This window comes from Symphalangus syndactylus, chromosome 1 (assembly GCF_028878055.3).
Source record: "Symphalangus syndactylus isolate Jambi chromosome 1, NHGRI_mSymSyn1-v2.1_pri, whole genome shotgun sequence".
In the NCBI taxonomy this organism is placed as follows: Eukaryota; Metazoa; Chordata; class Mammalia; order Primates; family Hylobatidae; genus Symphalangus; species Symphalangus syndactylus.
In genome coordinates this window covers 14,597,947-14,617,586 of record NC_072423.2, presented here as the reverse complement: position 1 = coordinate 14,617,586, position 19,640 = coordinate 14,597,947, and the positions used below count along the sequence as shown (strand labels likewise).

The following is a 19,640-nucleotide window of genomic DNA, read 5'->3' as shown; positions in this document are numbered from 1 at the left end:
AAAAGTAGCTTTATTTAAAATTTTCTAGCTAGGTATGATTTTTTAAGCTATGAATACCTGAAAATATTAGAAAAAGTCTTACAGAAGACCTAAATCTGTAGATCGAAAGGATACACAATATATACCAATGAAGTTATTTGTATTTAACCATCTGTGAAACATATATTGATTAAGTAATTGGATTTTGACAATAAAATAAAAATTATTTTGGTTTTCAGAAAGAATTTTCCTATCACTGGGAGGCTGGCCTCAGTCCTACGTCAGCAGCAGAGTTTCTGGCAGACAATGGAGCAGCATCCATTAAAACAATTCTGAGGGAGAAGCAAACGGGCCAGGAAATCGAGACCCTTTGAGTAATCCACCTTGACAAAGCCAAAGTCCTGGGGTTACCAAATCCATTTGCCATCAGAGAGGGTACCACAGTGTATTTTTTTCTCAAAAATGTGTTACTTATAAGCTACGGTAAATAGCAACATGACTTTGAATATCATATTCTAATAATGTCAACATTTATATCCTTATATCAGAATTCTCTGATCACCAGGCTGTACATTCAATTCGCTATTGGGATTTGGATACTTCAAGACGTTCCAAACTTAATATTTACAAACAGAATTAGATGTTTTCTTTCTAAATCCTACACATGCCTAGCCCATTCCATAAATAACACCCATCTCACTGCTCAGTCAGGCAACCCAGGCGTCATCCCTTGTGAGGGATGCAGTAAATCCATGCGTCCTTCACATGCAGCACTGAATCCATTAATATATCCAGCTTCTCTGCCTCTAACACTCTTGCCAAACCCTCCATATGTTTCCATGGTCACCTCTCAGTCTATGCCCTCATTGTTCTTGGTTGCAGCATCACAATTGGTTCCAACTGCTCTTCCTCCGTCCAGCCCTATACCACTATAATATGCAAAATAGCAAATTATTTGAAGAAATATAAATCTCATATTTGAATTAAACTACTTAATGCCTTAAAAAAGTTTCATCTCAAGGTAAGAGGGAGAAATAACCAAAACATATTATCATGGCTTTTTTTGTTTTTTTAGACACAGTCTCGCACTGTCGCCCAGACTGGAGTGCAGCGGCGCGATCTCAGCTCACTGCAACCTCCACCTCTCGGATTCAAGCGATTCTCCTGCCTCAGCCTCCCGAGTAGCTGGTACTACAGGCGCCCACCACTAGGCCCAGCTAATTTTTGTATTTTTAGTAGAGATGGGGTTTCACCATGTTGGCTAGGATGGTCTCAATCTCTTGACCTCGTGATCCACCCGCATCAGCCTCCGAAAGTGCTGGGATTACAGGCGTGAGCCACCGCACCCGGCCTATAGTGGCTTTAAAGAATTCTAAGATCTGGATCGTTTCTGTTGTCCAGTTTCATTCCTTACCTTCCTCCTTGCCAGCTGTGCCATAGCCACTCTTGTACTCATTCTGTGCCTTGCTCTCTCCAATCTATTCTCCACACAGCAATATGAATTATGTCAAGGAATTATCTGTTTAAATCCTTTCTAAGACTTCACTTGCTCTGAGAATGGAATGTAATTCCATTATAACTGTCCATAAGTAGTGTGTCAGCCCAATTTTGCATCCTAAGCAGACCATTTTTAAAACTGAAAGGAAGTGTTATCAATATTTAAACCAGGACATCAGGCATAAAAGTGAATTTTCCTGAGCATGTTAGGTATATGCTTTTCCTAAGCTGCAGGTGATTTTGTAAGTTATAGTCATGGTTTACATCTTGTATTCCTATACTGATTATTTCTGGGAGGATCCTAAAACACTTTAATTTATTTAATTTCCATGTGTATATTAACTTCCAGACTCTTCATTTCATTTAAATCTTCTTTATTGAACTTCAGATATACTTTCCATTGGTATGCTAAGAATTTAATGGTTCTAAAATCAATTAATATTCGATTGTACTTATGATGTTATAGGCATACTTCCGCTTACTATTTTAATAACCTAACCTTAGTATCCTAAGTAAGCCTTATGGACTCATGAGAAAAAACTTAGGTTGGTTGAACCTTGCAAGCATTAAAAAAAAAGCAGTTTCTGGTTATCTGACAAATGGAAACAGAAGCATTCGCAGATAATTGTGCCTAGTACAGCATTTGATGTATAGAATGCGTATGTAATCATCTGGTGACAGGTTTTTGAAACTTGGCTCTACTATGACCACTGGAAATAGGTATGTAAATTATTTCAACCAGACAACCTGTAAGCAAGTTTGAATAATTATTTCCTATAAACTAGTTTGAAGGTGAATTACTGAGAAATTTCCACCTGTAAAAATGTAGAAAAAAACTTTAAAGGTAGCATAGTTCCATACTTTTTTCTGAAAAGAGTGGTTCAATTTCATCTCGATGCATTTTTTAGCACATGCTCCATTTTTTTCTGTGTTAACTCACTTAAAAAAATATATGTCACTTACTCTGAAACAAAAGTAAGTACCAACCACCACAAAAAAAAGTTTATATCATTTTACTGGAGTTTTGAAAGCACTTGTTTATGCAGAATTGTGAGGCTTTGCAGTGGGTAACAATTATGTTCCAAAGTGGGTAAAAAACTACCGCATATAAATATATTGCAGCTTAAAATTTCATCTCTTGGATGCCGGTAAAGAAAGAAGTAAAACTAAGGAAACAAATAAGCCAATATTACATCCTGCTGCAGTCCTCTCAGTGGGCTGTATGATATTTCTTCATGAATAAAGATGGAGTAAACCACATTTGTAGCATAATAACAAAAGGTAATTAGTGTCATCTATTCACCACTGTTAGAATTTGACTAGAGCAATTTGATTACGTTTATCACATTCTAAACTTTGAGTAAGTTTTTCAGCTCTGTAATGCAGTTAGTGGTGAAGTGTGCAGAATAAAAGTCAGCTTCCCAGTATGATTGATGAGCAACGACTCAGAGGGATGGAACTGAAAAAAAATGAAAGGAAAAAAAGAGTAAGAAATTGTAATGTAGATATTGCCTACTGGTTTTTAAGCAAATCTCATCTAAACCAGTTTGAATCCGTGGCTAAACTTACATAAAAGTAGCAGTACTTCTTTCCAAACAAATACAAAATCGAATGTGTGCGTGTGGGGGAAGGTTTCCATGTCCATACAGATGGAAAGGAAATAATATTTAGGACAAATGCATTACTAGACTTTGTTAAAACAGCAAATTAATTTCTCATTTTTAATTTAGAATCATTTAAGATAATATGTTTTAACATATATTCGTAATATATTAATTGAAACATGTAAAGCAAAAAGTCTCCATAGTGTTTAAGACACTAAATTATGAATGAATAAGTACTATTTCAGTCTCACATATTAACATTTTCTGGTTAAAAATTCTACTAACTTAGGTATTTTGTGTTTAGTTTTAGCTCCCCCACTAGCATACATGTAGTTCAGAAATATTTTGTGAATCAACTAAAAGAGTTAGATGTGGAGCTAGTCCCAGGAAAACCAGGAGCTCAGTGTCATTTACGGGAATTCAAAGATAGAAGGACATGGAAAATTTTGACAGGAGAGACATTTGAAGCCGTAAGACTGTTGGGATAAAGCCACCAAAGCCCAGACAAAGTATGGAATAAACAACAGAGTAAGCAGGGACAGGGGAGAGATCACTGATTCTAGAAGAAGAGTAGCCCTGGATCTGAATCAGTAATGAGATTATGGAGATGACCTACTGTATCAGTTATGTGCCAACACTGTCCCAGGGATGCACTGGAAAGAAACCAGCACCCTGGATTCAAGGGACTTATGATTTCAGGAGAATATACAATAAGCAAAAAAAAATAAAATTAAATTTAAAAAAAAGCACATTTTGCCGGGCGCAGTGGCTCACGCCTGTAATCCCAGCACTTTGGGAGGCCGAAGTGGGCAGATCACAAGGTCAGGAATTCGAGACCAGCCTGGCCAACATGGTGAAACCCCATCTCTACTAAAAATACAAAAAAATATTAGCTGGGCATAGCGGTGTGCGCCTGTAATCCCAGCTACTCAGGAGGCTGAGGCAGGAGATTCACTTGAACCCGGGAGGTGGAGCTTGCAGTGAGCTGAGATTGTGCCACTACACTCCAGCCTAGTGGACAGAGCAAGACTCCATCTCAAAAAATAAAAAAGGACATTTTGTTTTATGAAAGAAGGCAAGGCATGCCACAGAGATGAAAAAAACAACACTAAAGTAGCTTGTTCGAGTTCTCCTTTTTAAGAAGGATTTGTTGAGGCAAACATTGGAATGAACTGAAGGAGTCAGGGATGTAGAAATCCAGGAGAAGAGCATTCCAAGCAAAAGAAGTAGCCAATGCAAGGACACCAAAAATTCCCTTTTGCCTCCTTTCAGTCAGTCTTGCCTTTCTTGTAGATGACCAATCTTGTGATTGCTATGACCATAGCCTAATTCTATTTGTTCTTCAATTTCATATAAATGGGATAATGTGGCACATTTTCTTTTGTGCCTGCCTTCTGCACTATGATAATGTTATAATGATTCATATACATTTTTCAGGTTTTTGGGTGTTGAGTGATATTTAATTGTATGACTATACAGCAAGTTATTCCTTCTTAAATTGAGGGGTATATAAAAGGAACACAAAGCTGCCATGAAAGAAATGTTTGCACCAGTATGCTATGAAGCTGCATAACTACGCAGATGTTTTGTGGACATTTGTTTTTGTTGCTCATATACACAATGTCCAAACTGCTAGGTCATAAGGAAGGCACATGTTTAATTTTATAACAAAATGACAGATGGGTTTCAAAAGTGGATGCAAGATTTTTATACTCCCAGAAACAATTTATACGTAGCTCCACATCTTCACCAACATTTGATGTTGTCAGTCTTCATATATATGTGTGTATGTGTGTGTATACTACATACACACTGTGTTTAAATTAATAAACAGTTTTTTAAAGTATGTTTAGGTTCACAGCAAAACTGAATGGAAATAATAGCACTTTCCCGTACACACCTGTCCCCCAAAACACACACAATCTCCCCCACTATCCACATCCTGAACCTTGATGGCACATTTGGGGCAACTCATGAAACAACACTGACACATCATTATCACCCAAAGTCCTTAATGTACCCTAGAGCTTGCTCTTCGTGTTGTACATTCTATGGATTTTGGCAAAGGTATAATGACATGTATCAACCACTGCGTTACAAACAGAACAGTTTCACTGCCCTAAAATCCTTTGTGCTTCACCTGTTCATCTCTCCCTCCCCATTAATTCCTTGCAACCACTGATCCTTCTACTGTCTCCATAGTTTTACCTTTTCCAGAATATCATATAATTAAAATCATTCAGTAGGTTTTCAGATTGGCTTATTTTACCCAGGAACATGCATTTGATGTTCTTCTGTGTGTTTTTGTAACTGGTAGCTAATTTCTTTTTATCACTAATATTTGATTGCATGAATGTGCCAGTTTGGTTTTCCATTCACCTTTTCAAGGACATCTTGACTGTTACCACTTTTAGGCAGTTATGAATAAAGCTGATATAAATATCCATATGTAGAATTTTGCATGGACATATGTTTTCAGTTTATTTGGGAATATAGAAAAGAGTGTGATTGCTGGTCATTCGTAAGGGTATGTTTAGTTTTATAAATAACTGTGTAAGTGTCCTCCAAGGTGGTTGTGCTATTCTGTAGTCCTACAATCAGTGAGAGTCCTGTTGCGCCATATCCTTGCCAGCATACGGTGGTGTCAGTGTTTTGGATTTTGGCCATTCTAATAGGTGAGTAATCATATCCCATTGACATTTTAATTTGCAATTCCTTAATGACATATAATGTTGAACATATTTTCATATGCTTACTTACTATCTATATATCTTCATTGGTGAGGTGTCTATTCAGGTCTTTTGCCATTTAACTGTGTTGTTTGTCTTCTTCTTGTTTAGTTTTAAGTGATCTTTGTATGTTTTGGATGACAGTCCTTTCTTAGATGTGTGTTTTGCAATGATATTCTCCCAATCTGTGACTCATCTTCTAATTCACTAGACATTGTCTTTCACAGGGCAGAAGTTTTTAATTTTAATAAAGTCCCACTTATCAATTGTTTCTTTCATAGATCATGCCCTTTGTGTTGTATCTAAAAAGCCAAAACCATACATAAAATACCCAGGTTTTCTCTTATGTTATCTTTACAAGTTTTAGAGTTTTGCATATTGTATTTCTGTTTATAATTTATTTTGAGTTAATTTTTGTGAAAGGTGTAAGTTCTGTGTCCAGACTCATTTTTTTTCTTGTGGATATCCAGTTGTTCCAGCACCATTTGGCAAAAAGTCTTCTTTTGCTCTATGTATTCCCTTTGCTTATTTGTCAGTCAGGTGACTATATTTATGCAGGTCTATGTCTGGGCTCCCTATTCTGTTCTGTTGATCTATTTGTCTGTTATTGTGCCAACACCGTACTGTCTTGATTATTTAAGCTTTCTGGTAGGTCTTGAAGTCAGGTAGTTTCAGGCCTCTGACTTTGTTTTTCTTCTTTTCTTCTTCAACATTGAATTGGCTATTCTGAGTCTTTTTTTTTTTTTTCTTTTTTTTTTTTTGAGACAGAGTCTCACTCTGTCACCCAGGCTGGAGCACAGCGGCGCGGTCTCGGCTCACTGCAAGCTCCACCTCCCAGGTTCATGCCATTCTTCTGCCTCAGCCTCCTGAGTAGCTGAGACTACAGGCACCCTCCACCACGCCCAGCTAATTGTTTCTATTTTTAGTAGAGACAGGGTTTCACCGTGTTAGTCCTGGTCTGGATCTCTTGACCTCGTGATCCACCCACCTCAGCCTCCCAAAGTGCTGGGATTACAGGCGTGAGCCACCGCGCCCAGCCTATTCTGGGTATTTTGCGCCCAGCCTATTCTGGGTATTTTATCTTTCCATACAAACATTAGAATCAGTCTGTTGATATACAAAAAATAATAATAATAACCTACTGGTGTTTAATTGGGATTGTTTTAACGTACAGATACAGTTGGGAAAAACTGACCTCTTGACCTTATTGAGTCATTCTGTCTAGGAAAATTGAGTGTTTTATTTTATTTATTTGCCCCCTTCAATCAGATTTTGTAATTTCCCTGATACATCTTGTACATATTTTGTTAGATCTATACAAAGGGGTTTCATTTTATTAGGTGCTAATGTCAATGTTAATGCCTTTTTAATTTTAAATTTTACTTCTTCATTTTTGGTGTATAGGAAAGTGATTGACTTTCACATATTAATCTTTGTATAACTGCTACAACATTTCTATAACTGTTTAATAGTTCCAGGAGTTTCTCTTTGGCCAATTCTTTTGGATTTTCTATGTAGGGAATATTTTTATCTGAGAACAAAGGCAGTTTTATTTCTTCCTTTCCTATCTGTGTATCATTAATTTCCTTGTCTTTTCTTACTACATTATCTAGGGATTATTTCCCGCCATTTCAAGTTTGCTTAAACTTTGCATGCGTGTGTATGTAAATGAGTGTTGAATTTTGTCAAATGTTTTTCCGCATGTAATGACATGATCTTATGGTTGTTCTTCTTGAAACTGTTGATGTAAAGGCTTAAACTAATTGACTTTGGAATGTTGAAAAAGCTTTGAATACCTGGGATAATTCCCATTGGCTGTGGTGTATAGTTACTTTTATACTTTGTTGGATTCAACTTGCTAATATCTTATTGATAGTTTTACATTTATATTTATGATATATATTGATCTGTAATTTTATTTTCTTGTAATGACTTTGTTTGGTTTTGGTATTGGGGTAATGCTGGCCTCATAAAATGAGTTAGAAAGTATTTCCTCTGTTTCTGTCTTCTGTAAAAGGTTGTAAAAAATGGTATAATTTCTTCTTTAAATGTTTGGGAAAATTCACTGGTGAACTGATCTGGGCATTGTGTTTTATGTTTTGGAAGGTTATTAACAATTGATTCAAATTCTTTTATAAATTGGTCTCTTCATAGTATCTTTTTCTTCTTATATGAGTTTAGGTAGATTGTGTCTTTGAAGGAATGAGTCCATTTCATCTAGGTTATAAAATTTGTGAGTGTAGAGTTGTTTCCAATATTTATTTATTATCCTCTTCATGTCCATGGGGTCCACAGTGAGACCCTTCTTTCATTTCTGATATGAGGAATTTATATCTTCTCTCTGTCTTAGCTAGCTAGCATGGCTAGATGCTTATAAATTTTATATACTTTTAGGAAAATTAGCTTTTAGTTATGCTGATTTTCTCTATTGATGTCCTATTTTCAGTTTTACTGATCTCTGCTCTAATTCTTGTTTTCTGCTTACACTGGACTTAATTTGCTCTTCTTGAAAGTGTTTTTAATTCTTGCTATTCTAGTTGATATGAAGTGGTATCTCACAATGATTTTAATCTTTATTTCCTTCATAACGAATGAGGTTTAACCTTCTTTTAATGTATACATTCTCATTTGTGATGTGTCTCTTAAATGTTTTTGTCTTTTGGTGGCAGATTGTTTCTATTTTTGTTGTTAATTTGTAGCAGTTATTCATATACCCTAGATGCAATATCTTTAAGATATGTATGGTGAAATTTACTTAGAATCTCTAGTTTGGCTGTTAATTTTCCTATTTATGTACATTAAAGAATAAAGATTATAAATTGGGATCAATTCTAAGTTACCGTTTTTTATGATTTTTTTCATGGCATGCAAAGAAGTCTTTTCCTACCCCCAAATCATAAATACATATTTTTCTATGCTTCCTAGAAATGTAATAGTTTGGGATTTCTGTATAGGTCTATTATCCACAGTAATTTTTTATATTATATGAAGTTATGTTCGAGGTTTATTTTTTATACATGTATTCAGTTGTTGCAGCATTGTTTCCAATTACATTTCCTCATCTTCAAAAATTAATTAACTGATTCATGTGGAAGAGGCATAGCAGAAGCGCCACGATTCCACTCTTGGCCCCGTTGCTAACATATTAGCAACTTCCTGTTTCTCTTCTTTAGAATACTCACTCTCAGGACGCTGAGCTGTCATAGAAGCAGCCCAGGAACTTTGGTGACCAACCATGTGGGAAAGGAGAGCGGCCCATCTGAGCCCAGCCAACTGACATTTCTAAACAGGCACTAGGCTTGTGAGCGAAGCCATCTTGGAGTCTGCAAATCCAGCCACAAGCTGCATACCATCAAGTATGCATCACTTTGTGGTGACAAAACATGGGGCAGAAGAATTGCCCACCTGGTCCCTGGCCAAATTCCTGGACTACATATTAGTGAAATAGAATCACCTTTGTTTGTTTTAAGTCATTAACATTCAAAGTAGTTTGTAATGCAACAGTAGATAACTAGAATATAATTCGGTGCTTAGAATTTAGGTGCTGATGTAAGACATGCAGCTTTGGCATTTGGATTGGAAAACGGATAGAAGTTAAAAGGACACAAGAAAACTGTGTGGGAATAACAATTATTTTAGGCTACAGATAAGGACAACCTAGTTTTGCACTGCCAGAATAATTAGCAAAAATTCACCCTACATAATGTGGAAAATAGAAAGTGCACCCAATGAATTCATGGGTCCCACTAGGGAAATTCCAAAAAGCACTATGTGACTTCTACTAATTGCCGAAGAAAATATGAGGAGAGATAAATTAGAAAATCACTATTTAACAATGACCCTTGTAATCATAGATTGAGACAAGAATCATCAATGATGCTAAAAGTGATGATTGAGTTTGATTAGATTCAGAACAATTTCATATTTTAAAAATATCTCCACACAAAATACATACTACAGGCACATCATTATTATGTAATACTTCCAACATTATTGTTAATATGTTCTTTACAGTGAAAAAATATCAGACGCCATCTTAAATGACATATTCTAACTCCTGGATAAATCCATATTGTATGCCTCCCAATACCATGCACTGAGAGGACTGTGTTATTATGTTTGTGGTTTTATGGCTTAAGTGCATAAGTCATGAATTATCACCATAACCCTGCAATGTACCTTGGACCTAAAAATGATATTTTTGAGGAAATTGTTGAACTAAGTTGGGTTCTGTGTATTAAATGGTAATAGGGGATTAATATTCATTTACTTAAATTAAAGTTAACCTCTGAATAGATAATAGAATGTCTTTGTTCTTATATACACTGATGTATTGGGAGAAAAGAGGTAACTCATCAGCAAGTTACATGCAAGTTATAAAGCAGCTGTGTGTGCTATTTCTGCAACTTTTATGCATATTTAAAAGTACTTAAAAATTAAAACCTTATCAAAAAGAGAAATAATAATTCTGGCTAGAAGATTGTTGACACAGAGATGGAGAAACTCTGCATCTATACGTGTTAATTTTTGTAGGCTTTGTTTTTCTCTAATAATAATCATCTAAGTATTTTTCATTCAGTCAGCAGTTGTGGACCTATGTAGAGTTCAGTTAACACCTGTAATCTCCCAGTGTTGCTAATTAAAAATATCGATAACAAAATGCCACATTTTAGTATACATTTGCTGATATAACCTCTAGAATACTCAGAGTTGGCTTTTGATTTCACTAGGAATCCTGGAGCTGTGAGATAATGTAGAGAATACATATATTTTTAATATGTGCTATTTACCTTTATTCTGTAAGGCCTGACTTTCAATACCGAAGGGTCATCCTTACTGACAGAAATCTGAATTCAAGGGACATGGAGGATGCCTATCTAAATCATTTTACTTAGAGCATTAGGAGTGAGAGATTTTTATTTATCATCAATTTCTCATAACTGCTTTACTTTCTAGTACCAAGTGTTCTAGACATATTTTGTGTTTTTCCAACCCAAGCCTAAGGATAAGCCATTTCTTCAAATAGATCTGGTTCTTTTTGTAGGGAATGGTACTTATAAACCAAGATTTAGATGGTAATTATACCCATTACTTCTAGGGTTTTATTGTTTGTAGCCGCCCTAAGCTGACTTTGTTAAGAAACATAAATATAAATATACAAATACATATACATATAAACAGAAAAAATGCATCTAGGTAATTGTATATGTATAGACTAGATATAATCCAAATCTAGTTTGAACACCCTGAGTGTGGACTAATACCTCCAACTAAAATCCAACACTACGCTACAGAAAATGAGCCTTTCTGATTTCCATATTTATACCTGTTTTTTCCAACTGTGAGAAGACTGGCATGAATTATTCTCAAATGCATTTACTTGTGTTTTCCACCTCCTCTGAATTTAACTAAACTTCTAGCTGTGCCAATCTAAAACTTGGCCCTGAATAAGGAAAAGGGGGACGGTAATGTGAAAGAGAATAGAAAATGTAGAATAGATGAAGCTGAAAAGAGAATGGATCTAAAACATGGTCCAGAAGATTGTGAACAGCGGAGACTTGAATAAAATGCCATTATACTAGAGATCATACAGTATTCCCAATGTTGCCTCTAATGCCAAGTATGTCATAAGGAACGCACTTTATTTCTCTGGACTTCGTTTTCCCCATTTGCGCACTGAGGAATATGAACTGGAAGGCAATTCAGGTCTTGTTTTCCTATAAGAATCTAAGCTTGGGCATTTCATTTTAACCACATCTGTCCAAGTGTGTAAAAATAAAACACAACAGAACGTCCATTAATTCTGTAAATATTTTCAAATTTGACATTAGTGTCCTCTGGTTTTCCTAATTATTCTTCCTGTGATGGAAAGCAGAAGACACTTTGATGAAAGGTAAGATTTAAATTTAAAATTGAATGGACTAGCCTGGATTTTATTACATGAATGTACCTTTTTTCTAGGATATCATTAAGGAGAGATGCAGAAAAGTGGGGATGAAGGCAATTTGAACATTGCAAGGCCTTTAATTCAATGAGCTCAGTTCCTCCTGATATTTGGCTGTGGCTTCTACCTAACCATTTGCACATCTCTTCATGAAACAGCAACCATAATACATGATATAAAATACGACCATGGCAAAGCGGAGCCATTCGTAATGGCAAAGAACACCTGCATTCAATTCTTTCTCATCTCATATATTTATATATATATTATATAATCCACACTTAACTACACATATTTTAAGTCATTTTACAAGCTCTTTGACTTCAGCATTAAAGGAGTATTCTAATTGACAGTGATCAAAAACACCTAAGATCTCCTTTACATATCAAGCTTTCCATGCACAAAGCTTATAAAGTAAATGCATTTAATCTTTAAAAAATAATAATTCCTGCTCTTGCAAGAAGTCCAAGTGTGTTGATAATGAAGAAATGAGGGGCTTACATAGTTCAAACAGATACATGTGCAAAGTAAATCCTGCTGAGAGTATCTAGAAAAATGCAAATGGTGACGGAAGATGATTTCCTTTTCACTCCCTTAGACCCATCTTTTAATAAGTTGGTCTTTCTTCTTGCCAACCACAAGGGTAAGAGAAACATTTATTCTTTTCAGCCATTCCCACTATACTTTCTCAGACCATTTAGAAAATAGCCCTATGGGGAACTTACACAATCATGTTCTATTGCTTGAAGAGAGACATTTGCCAGTGCTGGCATTTCTGGGCATGATATCAAACTGCATTGTGTTGGTGGGCACAGAAGCTTTCTCCAGCCGACAGCGGTAGTAAATCATGATGCCTGCCCAGAGAGGTAAATCTTTGGAAATATTTTGAACTGTGTCAGGTGCTTCTCTGAAATCTTTGTCGCATAGTAATGAGAGCACTAAAAATCAGGTATATATACACACACGTTTTTATATAAAATATCAGCCAATCATCTGTTTAGAGGGTCCACAGGTCCTGTGTTTACAAAATGAGGCAGACTTATCCCAAAGGTTTAAAATGTTTCCTTTACAAAGGAATAAACATTCCGTGGCTTTGCTGGTTATGACAACCATAAAATTTCTACAAACTAGCCTATCTTCTCTGTTTTGCTGTTTTGTTATATTAATCGATATCAGCGCAGACAAAAAAAGTCAACCATACCAAAAATAATCATGGCAATATATAATCTAGGTATATGCATATCTATGCAGAATATATGTGATTTTTTATGGTTTTTGTTGTTCGTTTCTATGTCTGATAGCATTTATATTATCCATTGCATATTTATTGAGCATCTATTAAATGCTTATTGATTCAGGAAATTTTCAAGATATGTAAAGTTTCCTTCTTCAGACATCATAAATTGTAAGTATTAAAATTAGATACATAATGTTAACTCACGGCATGAATAACTTATTACAAATATGAAATTATCAAGAGTAAGGTGAAATTTTTGTAAACATTCTTAGGTCTCAAAGCCCATTTTTAGAAATCAAAATAACATGATTTAGTTCTCATTTCATGTCAGAGATACAGAGCTAGAAAGAGCATTGTATTCACACTTATGACAAGAAAAATGCTGGCCAAACTATAAACTTACAACTTCTCTGAGCCTATTGGAGTGCTAATGTCCCAAAACAAATTACTAGGGTAATTTTTAGAGAAAGATAGGTAGTTACAGAGACAAGTAAGTATAAATTTGGTTACTTGGGACAAATCTTGACAGATCTTGTATGTTATAGATTGAATTTTGTACCCAAGAAATCCATATGTTGAAGCCACAAGCCCCAGCAACTCCAAATATAAACTTATTTGGAAATAGAGTTTTTTTTTTTTTTTTTTTGAGACGGAGTCTCGCTGTGTCACCCAGGCTGGAGTGCAGTGGCACGATCTCGGCTCACTGCAAGCTTCGCCTCCTGGGTTCACGCCATTCTCCTGCCTCAGCCTCCCGAATAGCTGGGACTACAGATGCCCACCACCACGCCTGGCTAATTTTTTGTATTTTTTCGTAGAGACGGGGTTTCACCGTGTTAGCCAGGATGGTCTCAATCTCCTGACCTCGTGATCCACCCGCCTCGGCCTCCCAAAGTGCTGGGATTACAGGCGTGAGCCACTGAGCCCGGCCATATATATGATTATTTAAGATGAGGTCATAATGGAGTAAGGTGGATCCCTAATCTGTATGAATTGTGTTCTTATAAAAATAAAACTAATTTGAGCGCACACACAGGAGAATACCATGCGAAGACTGAGAGGTATGCTGTCACAAGCCAAAGACCTTCAAAGATTTCCAGCAAACCACCAGAATCTCAGAAAAGAGTATGGAACACACATTTCCTGGAGATCCTCAGATAAAAACAATTCTGAAGACACCTTGCTATCAGACTTTTGGCCTGCAGAACTGTAAGAAAATAAATGTCTGCTGTTCTGCTGTTCTGCTGTTATAATGACCTGGTCTGTGGGTTTTGTTTTGTTTTGTTTTTTGTCCTTTTGTTTTTTTCTGCAGCTGAGGTAAACTAGTACACTATATGCTATGGTCTGAATGCTCCTCAAATTCATGTGCTGAAACTTAATATTTGCTGTAGTGGTATTAAGAGGTGGAGTCTTTGGGGAAGTGATTAGGTCATTAGCCTCTGCTTTATGAAAGGGTTTGTGCCATATACAAGCACTGAAGGGAACTCACTTTAGCACCTGTTGTCCCTTTTGTCTTTCACATCTTCCGCCATGTGAGAACAAAGCACTTGTTCCTTTGGCCCCTCTGCCTTCCACCAGAAGAAGACAGCATTGATGGAGCAGGCTCTCACCAGACCACAGACATGCCGTGCCTTGGTCTGGGACTTCCCAGCCTTCAGAACCACGAGAAATAAATTTCTGGTCTTTAAAAATTGTGTAGCCTCAGGTATTTTGTTATAGCAGAGCAAATGGAAAAATGGTTGTATGCCAAATGTGGGGTACTGTGAGAGCGTGAACCTCCTGGGATTCGTGGGTACCAAAGTGTTCTTGTGATCATGCAGCGCTTTCCACCGTGAGTACAAACAGCAGCTCACTAAGAAGGTTCTCGACAAAGGTGCTTGAGGGGAGGACACTGTGGAAAATTTCCTGAGTGTTGAGCAGGACAAGAGGAGGAGAAAAGCAGCCCCTGCTGAAACTTCTCCCAAGATCAATGTGCTCTTTTCCATTCACAAAACAAGAGGCAATTTGTAACAATAAAAACTGCTGCCTTTAGGCATGAGCGGAAACTCACTGGGGCTGGTGGAAGGAGATAGGAAGATCAAAACTTCACACCCGGAAGATGGGCAGGAATACGTGCTAGCCCCAATACTGAAGCTGGAGTACAAAGAGGAGCATTTGGGAAGCTGACACACCTGAGAACCAATACACACACTTGACAAACCAGGTAGACACACACACGCACACCCCTGAGACCCAGGTATGCAATGGCTGCCTAAGACCGAGCCTTAATCAGAAAATCAGAGGATGACCTCTGTCCCCAGCCCACATCACCGCAGTCAGAAGATTTTGAAGAGACACATTCTCTCCAGAGAGTAGTGCATAGGCTGGCGGGGGTGGGAGGAAATGCCAAGTGGGGAGAAGAAATTGAAAGAAAGAAGCTCTCCGGAAAAACCAGGCCAGACAGTACCACTTAAAACCAATGCATCATTGGAAGAATATGACATTCAATGCCTGTGGCCAATCTAATGATAACTTCATTCCCAGCACAACTTCTGACTATATTAACACAAACCCCTACACTAAAGTGATAGCCAATAAGAAAATATATTCACTTCACTACCTGCTCTCCCGCACTACTTTTCTGGCTTTCAATAACAACCACCAAAAAAAAAAAAAAAAAAAAAGAGCTTACCAAAAGGCAAAAACAATCTAAAGAGACAAAGCAATAATCAGAATCAGACTCAGATGTGACACAGATGTTGAAACTATCAGGTAGGAAATTCTAAATATTTATAATTAAACATTAGAAATTCTAATGGACAAGCAAGACGTCATCACTGATTAGATAGGTGATTTCAGCAGAGATAAAGAAACTTTAAGAAAGCATCAAATGGAAATGCTAGAAAGTATAGAGTAATGGAAATGAAGTGTTCCTTTGAGGGATTATTTAGTAAGTTTGACAACATAAAAGACTCAGTGAATTTGAAAGTAAGTCAGTAGAAATCACCCAAACTGAAATTGAAAGGAAAAAAAGTGGGTAGAGAAATTAGAGAAATTTAAGAAATGTGGGGTAAAAGTGCTGTGTAACCTGTGCAAAACATCACAGAGGGAAGAGAGAGGAGAGGGAATGAGACAGAAAACATATTCGAAGAAATAATAGTCAAGGACTTTTTAAATTATAACAGACCCCAAAACACATATCCAAGCAGCCTAAAGGAAACCAAGCAGGGTAAATACCAAAAACAAAAAATGCCAAAACCAAACACACATATATGAACAAACATCCACACAGGCATATACTATTCAAAGTGCTGACAAAGAGGGACTTTACTGTACAGAAACCCAGCAGCACTTAGCCAGGTGATTAAGGTGAACACTGGCTGTAAAAGTCTTGGTGATATCATGCACCTCCTGATTCGACACGGTAAGACGAGTACTTCACCGCTAAGGTATTTATCACCAAAACCCCTAACTCCAGGGTAATCATGAGACAACATTGGATACACTCATATTGAGAAATATCTTACAAAACTCACAGACCCCAACTTTTCAAGGCTTCCAATGTCATGGAAGACAAAGAAAAACTGAGAAACTGCCACAACTTAGAGAAGACTAAGAAGACACATAGGCATACAGAAGAAGGCAAATAGATGCAATGTGAATTCCAGGATTGGATGCGGGAAGAGAAATGACATCAGTTGAAAGCTAGTGAAATCAGAACAAAGTCCTTCGTTTCACTATAATATTATAGTAATGTTGATTTCTTAATTTTGATAAGTACACCCTGGTTATGCAAGACATTAACATTAGTGAAATCTGGATGTAGGGTCTCTAGAAACTCTGTGAACTATCTTTGGAATGTTTCTATAAATATAACCTTATTTAAAAAAAATGGCTGGACTTTGAAATACTTGAACAACGATAAAAAAGCCATGCATTTTGACAGAGAATACATTTGAGATTCAGTGTACAAATTGAATACAGTTTCTGTTTTCAGGTAGGGAGAAATCTTGAGAAAACGTCCAAGGTTTATTGGGGAATATTGAATGTGTGAGTCTTGAGAGCATACTTTAACATTGGTTTGAAATATGTGTGCGTGTATATATATATGTGTGTGTGTGTAATATATGTGTATATATATATACATACATATAGTAGAAACATGGTAAGGTAGAAGAAAATATCATTTAGCACAAAGTCAGAAGTCTTATTATTTATAAACCAGAAGAAGCAAATTAAAGTTGTAATCAAGTCTTTAAAAAAATTGAACAAATACAAATTTACAGAGCCACTAAATTGATATTCAGGCCAAAATTTAGACTGTTACATTCTGCATTTATATAAATGCTTTAATTCATAAGAGTTAACCCCCATAACGTCTCTGTCTAGATTTTTCTCAACCACAGTAAGAAAATATGCTTTTAATATAATATCAAAGAGAGGAAAACTTGGTTTTTGTTTTTGGAGTTCTTTTCCCCCTGTTAAAACAACCACCTCCTACCCTCTCACGTATTACTGCTCTATCTGGAATCTACCGTACGAAGCAGAGAGGGAAGACATGTTAAATAACCTTTAAATTTTCAAGAATTTGATTGACCTTAAGCTATGTTTATCTTCACGGAAGAAGAGACTCTGAGGCCTTTTTTCCTTACATAAACAGAATACATTTTTTTCTCAAATTTTATAAAATATACACACATTTTTCACATTCTTGTACCACTGACAGCCTGTTCCTAATTGAACCAGCTTTAGTTTTGCAGTTTGGTTTTGTAGAATGATGACAGATATCAAATGTTCCCTCTGAACTCATGTTTCAAAATTTTCTCTAATAATTTATTAAATAGATTTTACTGATATATTTACTACTAAATTTTGTCCTTTGTAAAGATTCCAACAAAAATTAAAATATGATCAACTTGGCCAGGAGCGGTGGCTCACGCTTGTAATCCCAGCACTTTGGGAGGCCGAGGCGGGCAGATCACGAGGTCAGGAGACCGAGACCACGGTGAAACCCCGTCTCTACTAAAAATACAAAAAAATTAGCTGGGCGTAGTGGTGGGTGCCTGTAGTCCCAGCTACTTGGAGAGGCTGAGGCAGGAGAATGGGTGAACCCGGGAGGGGGAGCTTGCAGTGAGCCGAGATTGCACCACTGCACTCCAGCTTGGGCGACAGAGCGAAGACTCTGTCTCAAAAAAAAAAAAAAAAAAAAATATATGATCAACTTTGAAACTCGTTAAAAAATAACTTTTTCTATGTAATTGTTTGATTTTCCTTAGGGCTTCCTTAGGCTTTCTCTTAATTGGGCACTGTTAAAGATGTTGAATTTGCAGCATTCAAAAGTAAAGTACATTTGAACAAACAATTAAAATACCATAGCATCCCTGAGTATAAAATCTGTCTTGACACGTCCTAATCAATGAAGTTCAGCTTTCAGAATATTTGGTAGAAATCCTGCACTCTCTAGTTTACTGTCACCACTTACAGTCATAGATTAGTTTGGAAACCAGATGGTCAGATTAAGATAACATGCTGAAAGATTCAGGTAATAGCTGACCTACATCAAACACAGAAATGCACAAATACTGTACTTTATGCATATCCACTACAGATACTAAAACTCAATTTTCTTCTGACCACTCTAAGCATACTGACATCAGCTTGTAATGATTTGCAGAGGTCTTGACAGCAAAACTATAATATTCAATAAGATAAAGGGAAAGAAAATTTTATCGTATTTAATTTGTATACTTTTTCATGCAATGTATTAACCCTTTTACCGCCCTCAATCACCTGGCTTCTTTATCCCTCTCTTTATGCTTGCCTTGGTTTAAGAACAAGAAAAAAGAGTCATAGGAAGAAAGAAATATTAAGAAAGATGTTTGAACAAAAAAGAAAATAGACACTGGTATGAAAAATACAGAAAGTAATGTAATTTCACATTAGTTAGGAGAAAACAGAAGTGGCAGAACCAGTTTCCAAGAATATAGTAAACGTAAGAAGGCTTCTCTCATTTTAGAACTGTTTTTAGAGGCTCTGAGATCAATTATTATCCTACAGATGCAGTACATTCCTGATCATTAAGAGCAAGTGTCTTCATTTTCACTGTCATGTGCTTTTCAACCAGCTGAGAGCCAACAAATTTAGAAATAACAGTCAGATAATTTTTTATTAAAGTTTTTATGAACCTTTTTCAAATACTATCATTGTATTTACTCATACTTTTAAGGCTACAAAAAATCTCCATGAATTATTTTTAACAATAAAGAATTATTTCAGGAATGCTAAAAACCTAGGAGGGCACAAGAAAATGCCTTATCCTCTATACTTCTAAACTCTATTTCTTCCAATAAGACTGAACATGGCTAGGTTTAAAGCAAACAAAATTTTAATAACTGTGTTTATACAAACGGCCAAAACTGAAGTTATTTTTCTTCCTTTTTCACAAAATATTTATACTTTTTAAAATGTAATCTTGAATCCCTTTTTTTAAAAATCATTTGGAATCCAGTATTTCTCTTGAGAGGCAATGCAGAAATTGAAAAGTCTATAAGCTTTGGAATAAGTTAGTACTCTATAAAGAACGCCTTAAAATTTAATAGACATACACAGTAGGCACATCATTTTACATGATATGTGTCTCCTCATCATCAAAACAGGAATAATTAGAGAGCCCA

General features: G+C 36.2%; 1 long non-coding RNA gene across 1 annotated transcript; it reads left to right on the top strand.

Moving 5' to 3' along the window:
- Nucleotides 1-874: 874 nt before the first annotated feature.
- Nucleotides 875-14,228, top strand: LOC129491932 (uncharacterized). The gene is made up of 3 exons (XR_008660668.2): nucleotides 875-1,000; nucleotides 11,771-12,396; nucleotides 14,024-14,228. It is a non-coding gene; the product is annotated as an uncharacterized lncRNA (long non-coding RNA).
- Nucleotides 14,229-19,640: the final 5,412 nt, after the last annotated feature.